The 5,796-nt window shown below is 32.1% G+C and overlaps 1 long non-coding RNA gene across 1 annotated transcript; it reads right to left on the reverse strand.

Moving 5' to 3' along the window:
- Window positions 1–2,958: 2,958 nt before the first annotated feature.
- LOC112518893 lies at window positions 2,959–3,587 on the reverse strand. The gene is made up of 3 exons (XR_003069875.1): window positions 3,518–3,587; window positions 3,308–3,421; window positions 2,959–3,069 (listed from the first exon to the last, which is right to left on the reverse strand). It is a non-coding gene; the product is annotated as an uncharacterized LOC112518893 (long non-coding RNA).
- Between the last annotated feature and the right edge of the window lie 2,209 nt (window positions 3,588–5,796).

Raw genomic sequence — 5,796 nt, forward strand, 5'->3', positions numbered from 1 at the left:
ATGCAATGCAAAGAAAAAGAAAGATTGTAGGAACTCCTATGTTGGTCTTTGATAAACATAAAAATTGTACCTATTTTGGCAAATAAGTACAGCTCACTGGTTTAGCTTACGCTCAAATTTGTCGGGCAACTTAAGCTACATGAGACAGAACTTGGTAATTAAATCACATTATCAAGAGGGGAATGGACAGAACTTGACTGTCGATTCACATGTGTATATGGTTCAAACGAAGAAGGGAATCGTTTCAAATGAGGTCAAATTCTTTAAATAAATCACACTATCAAGAGAAGGGAAGCAAAGCCTTAAATAAATCACACTATCAACAGATGATCAATTAATTACCTTGAATTGAGTGTGGAACAATCGTATGAATCGCGTGAACAATTAATTCTGTTCTACCTATAGATGAGATTCAGCCCTGTAGAGCCATTCACAATAAATAAATAAAACCAATTTGATATGGAGATTCAAAACCACAACATGCAACAAGCATTATGCTTCTGTTTCTTAAACCTGCAAGGCTAATATAATATCTATGCATACACACACAGAGTAGGGCCATTCAATCTTGGACTTAGCTAGTTGACTTAGATTATATACTCTCTATTTAAATAACTTATAGATTGTTAAGTTTTTTATCATATAAAATATATTTGTCAAACAGTGGTTTTTTATTAAAGAAGATTAAAATGGTTTTCTACGATTCAAATTGTTCATTCAGCACAAAAAATAGACTAAGGGGCCGTTTACCAAATACTTACCCARTAAGTGCTTAMCGGTAAAWTTTAACACTACTATTTATTTACCGAGTAAGATTTTAGTCCGCCAAAACGACATCGCATGTAACAATTTACCCGGTAAGTGCTTACCGTGGTAAGAATCGTCGCCCTCCCTTACCGGGTAAGATTCTTGGTCTTTACAATATTCATCCGGTAAGATAATGTAACTTGGTAAGCGCTTACCCGGATAAGCGTTTGGTAAACGGTCCCTAACAGTTGTTCATTTCACCCTTATTCCAGATAAATATCTAATTCACACAGGGCTTAGTGAAAACAAAAAAGAAAAACAAACAATTCACTCGGTCTCGTGGAAGCTTCAGAAATGATGTCACATGCATCAGGTCATAAGGCCACATGCAGATTGGTAAAAATGCTTATAAACATATCACAAAACCATCTGCATTTGGAATTCTACTATTCAGATAAGAGGCTACTATATTGAAAATGAAGTAGCAACACTACAGGGATAAAATGTGAAATTCTTACCAACTCATTGGACATAAAGCAAATTCCTGCAAAAGAAAGTAGATTAGTAAAATTGCAACATATACAAGTTATACAGCAAACTAAAGTACGTATGTAGCAAAGGAAAAACTTCCATGATCCCTACACTTTGAAATCAATCCAATAGATAATAAAATGAAAAAGAACAAATCTATGGCAACAATAACTGACCAATTTCTTCCCCTTTTCGGAGAGAGTGCATAATTGGTAAGAGTTGATTATAGGCAAAACAATGATGGTGAGTTTGTTTGTTGCCACATGTTTGCCCAGTAAAAAACACAGAACTTCAGCCACTCACCAATAAGATATAGTCTTCAACATCAAGRCCAAACTCTGAAGCATTCACTGCATGAACCATCAAAAGCAATAGCACTAATCATGTGCTTGTAAAGCACACATTAAGAAAAAGAGGGAGAGAGGGAGACATGGGGAATTAGCAGTATATATAATAGCCTCTCAAAAGTTAATTAAAGTTTAGGTATGTACATAGTTAAAGGAAAACTTTGAATACGAGATGAGACCCACATGGTGACCAAATAGAAATTTGCTCCACAAAGATTGTTCTAAAACAACACAATCTTCTATGTTGGATGGTTTTTATGACGATTTTTATAGTATGTTGACCAAACAGAAATTTGCTCAAGGACATTGCTACTGAATGAATTAATCCCATATCCTACTATACATGCCTATGATGATTATATCAACACCTTAAAAAAGTATCGACTCAAGAGATATAGCATAATAGTTACTATACAATAATTTGTCATTTCCAACTATCAAATTCAGCTGAGTATAGTATCCTAAAATAGAAACTTTACCCTAGCAAAACATCCTACAAAAAGTTCTGAAATTATTGAAATAGGCAAAGCAACGACAGGTAGAGTAGATAAGCATCGTTCCTAGTTACTATGCAGATTCTATATTCCATCTTTTTCTTATTCATTTGAGTGAATACCTGGTAGCCAATTGATCAGGAATAAGAGTTGCACCAGGACAGATTAGATTCTGTAAGCATTGAAGATTATAGCTTATGGGTGTTAGTGGTATTTGTCTTGGTCCTTCATAGTTTATACATTCTTTCTCAGTAACACACATTATGCTTTCTTGAATGATCTTGAATCAAAGAAATTAGAGACGAAGAAAGCAAAGTGCTTATGATCATTCCAGGCCTGAGATCATGAAACAAGTGAGCAAAGTTTAACATAGGCAATGACATAAAATAAGTGTCTTTCCTGTTACATACCCAAGAAACTGATTTCATGCATAGACAAGCGGAAGACACCTTCTTTATGGTGTGGCTGAAATAACCCTTACTTTTTATTTTATGAAGTTAAAAGGCAAAGGTGGCAGGACCAAGTTAGTTAAAATCCTCATGGAATTCTATTAAGTATCACATGACAGTCCCAGTTTTGCCTGGTAATCTATGATGACTATATAACAACTTCATCCACTATTTATCTGGGCATTTACATCCGATATGAGCTAGCTAAAACGACCCAATGGCAGCCGAGGCATACAAAGTTCAGAAAAAGTTTCTAGGGACAGCACCAAGTCATCCTGTCTGTGGGTTGCACTATACATTTTCTACAGACGCTATGCAATTAGTGGGGGCCGAGAAGAAGAAAATATAGGAAATCCATCCAAATGCAATCTGTTGTGTTCATTTAGAAACTACAGAAATTAAATTAAACAGGAATAGAAAACGAATATGAACCTGTAAACTGCAATCTTTTCCGGTCGCTGCGATTACGAACTAATACCTCCTCTAGATTCTGGATTGACACTGATGGATTGAAGAACATGTCAAATATATATGCATCTCTAGTCGATATCATCTCAAAATATTTAGGGATTAAATCAAATCTGTATTATTCAAACTCTGTTGGCGATGATATCGTTTAGGTTTAGGGTTTATTGGCACCCTGTTATGATGATTGCAAATGCTACGGACAAATCACATCATAATGATTCAAATAACATCATAATCATAACTTCACCTATTAGAGGTAAGGAATAAATACCAAGGCTTTGGCATACAGCTTTTAAGAGGTCAGCTTGAAACCTTTCTTCATCGTCCTCTTCTGCTTGCAACTGCCTCARTGTCTTTGTCCCATTTTCTCCTGAATAAGAACTATCTGTAGTTCAGGCAAAATGAACTCCATTTGATGAGATCATTCTTTACAGAATAAGTTGCAGTAGTAGATATTTTAATGATAAAAACTCTACAAAACCTGGTCTTGTAAGGTTTAGCTGAGCAACCCTAAATCACAAATGATGAAATCTTTTAGATGAAATCGAATTGGGTGTGGGCGAAAAATCGTTTAGATGAAATCGAATTGGGTTGGGGGCTTGGGGGGATAAAAATGGGATTGGGTTTAGGGATGCGCTGAATAGGGATGGCGGGGGTTTAGGGATAGTATAGTAGGTTGTAACTAAAGTTGTGTTTTTAGAGTTTTTAAGAGTTATAATCAAATATTTTATAAGATAATATAGATAAAGTTAATTTAACTAATATTTTTATTAAATAAAATTAAATGAATTTATCCATTATTTATTAAAATTACCGACTTTATCCAAATTATTTTATTTTATTTGTGTTATCTCCGTGCATCTATTTTTTTTAGATTTCAATATTTCGAATTATTATATGAATTTGTTAAACTCTCAATTTAAAACATCATCAACGACCAACAGATTCGATCAAGCATATTTATGAAAATTAAAAGAGTTACAATGCAACAAGATAAATCTTAATTTTAATATTTTATTTTATTATTTATCTCAATCGATATTATAATATGGTTTTATGTGATTTTGAAAAAAACGATGATGTTTTTATTTTTGAATAAAATATGTAAATACATCATAAAAATTTGACAAAAATATATCGATATTAGTATCAAATTAACTATTTAAAATTCATCATTTTTATGTAACTTTTAATTCAATTTTTTTTTAATAATAGTTTAATTTAAGTTCAATAACAAAGTAATTTATATTTGGTTTAATAATATAATTTTCTTATAAAAATAATAGATAATTATTTTATTAAAACTCGATAATTATTCTAATTATATTTAGATTTTTTATATTTTAAAATGAGATGTTTATACTCTATTTGATTATGTATATCCGCAGTTAGTTATACGAATTCAAACATGAAGCTTTAATAAGTTGTATTTGTGCATAATTTACTTGTAATCTTGAATTTTAAGTAATATGCATCAATATGCAGTACTTCATGTATAAAAAAAATGGTTTTTAAGAGTTTTTGTCAAATACTTTATAATATAGTATAAATATAAAATAAATTTATTATTTTTTCTTTTTAATTATTATCATTTATAATTTTCGAAATTTTCAACTATTATGATTTTTATTTATTATAATTATCATTATTGGCTGTGAGTAGGGTGTCAGGCCTAGTGATGGCCAAGCCAGCAACTACCGATACCGACGACACTTACTCATAATATGACGATGATGAGGAACTCGACATTGATGACCTTGATGACCAATAGGCTATTAGAAGAATTCAAGAGACCGGAACTTTTCAAATCAATCCGACATGAGATACCGATGAAGATTGATAAATAAATGTATTTTCAAATAATTTTTATAATTTTTTTTGTAAAACAATATGATTTTAATTATAATAGAACGTAATTTTAAAGTGTATTTGAGTGATCCGTACGATAAATTTAATAACATAGCAAAACTATATATCATTTAAAATTTAAAACAAAATAAAAAATATACTTTTTTTATGGATGAGACCGGTTGGGACCGAGACCGATAGCCTCATAACCGGTTATGAGTCGGTTTGACTGGTTATCACATTCTCGACCGGGACCGGTTATGGTTGGACCGGTTACCGTCGGTTACGAAGAAGGTAAGGCCTGATTAGGACCGGTCCGGCCCGCGACCGATTTTTGGCCATCACTAGTTGGGCCATCGAAGAGAAATAACCAAATCCGTCTGCAAACGAATCTGGATGAAATCAGCACTGGGCTAAAGCGTTTGAAGTTGGGCCTTTATTCGTGAGCTGAATCTGAAGTCGATGCAAGCAGCGGCAGTGGTGTACTCCACGTCCACGGTTTGTCGGTCCATGGCATTTAAAACACCCAACTTAGTTACGGTGGTTTGAGAAAATCTCAATGCAGCCATTTGATTGGTTTACGGGTTGTCATCATTATTTTTAATAAGTACGTTTATTTTTTTATTTTTGGTGACTTAGGTTAGGAGTTTTGTAAATTGCTCGATTTAGTCTTTTATATATACATATATATATACATATATATATATATATATATATATATGACAAAACAAATAGGTAAGAGTGAAATACTGATTTGACAACTGCATACAACAAACTAAGAAATTGTATTAGCAAAAGATGAAACATATTCACATACCAATACTCATATATCATTCACGCAACCAAGATATATATATATATATATATATATATATATATATATATATATATATATATATATATATATATATA

This window comes from Cynara cardunculus, assembly GCF_001531365.2.
Source record: "Cynara cardunculus var. scolymus isolate 2C chromosome LG 10, CcrdV1, whole genome shotgun sequence".
NCBI classification, from domain to species: Eukaryota; Viridiplantae; Streptophyta; class Magnoliopsida; order Asterales; family Asteraceae; genus Cynara; species Cynara cardunculus.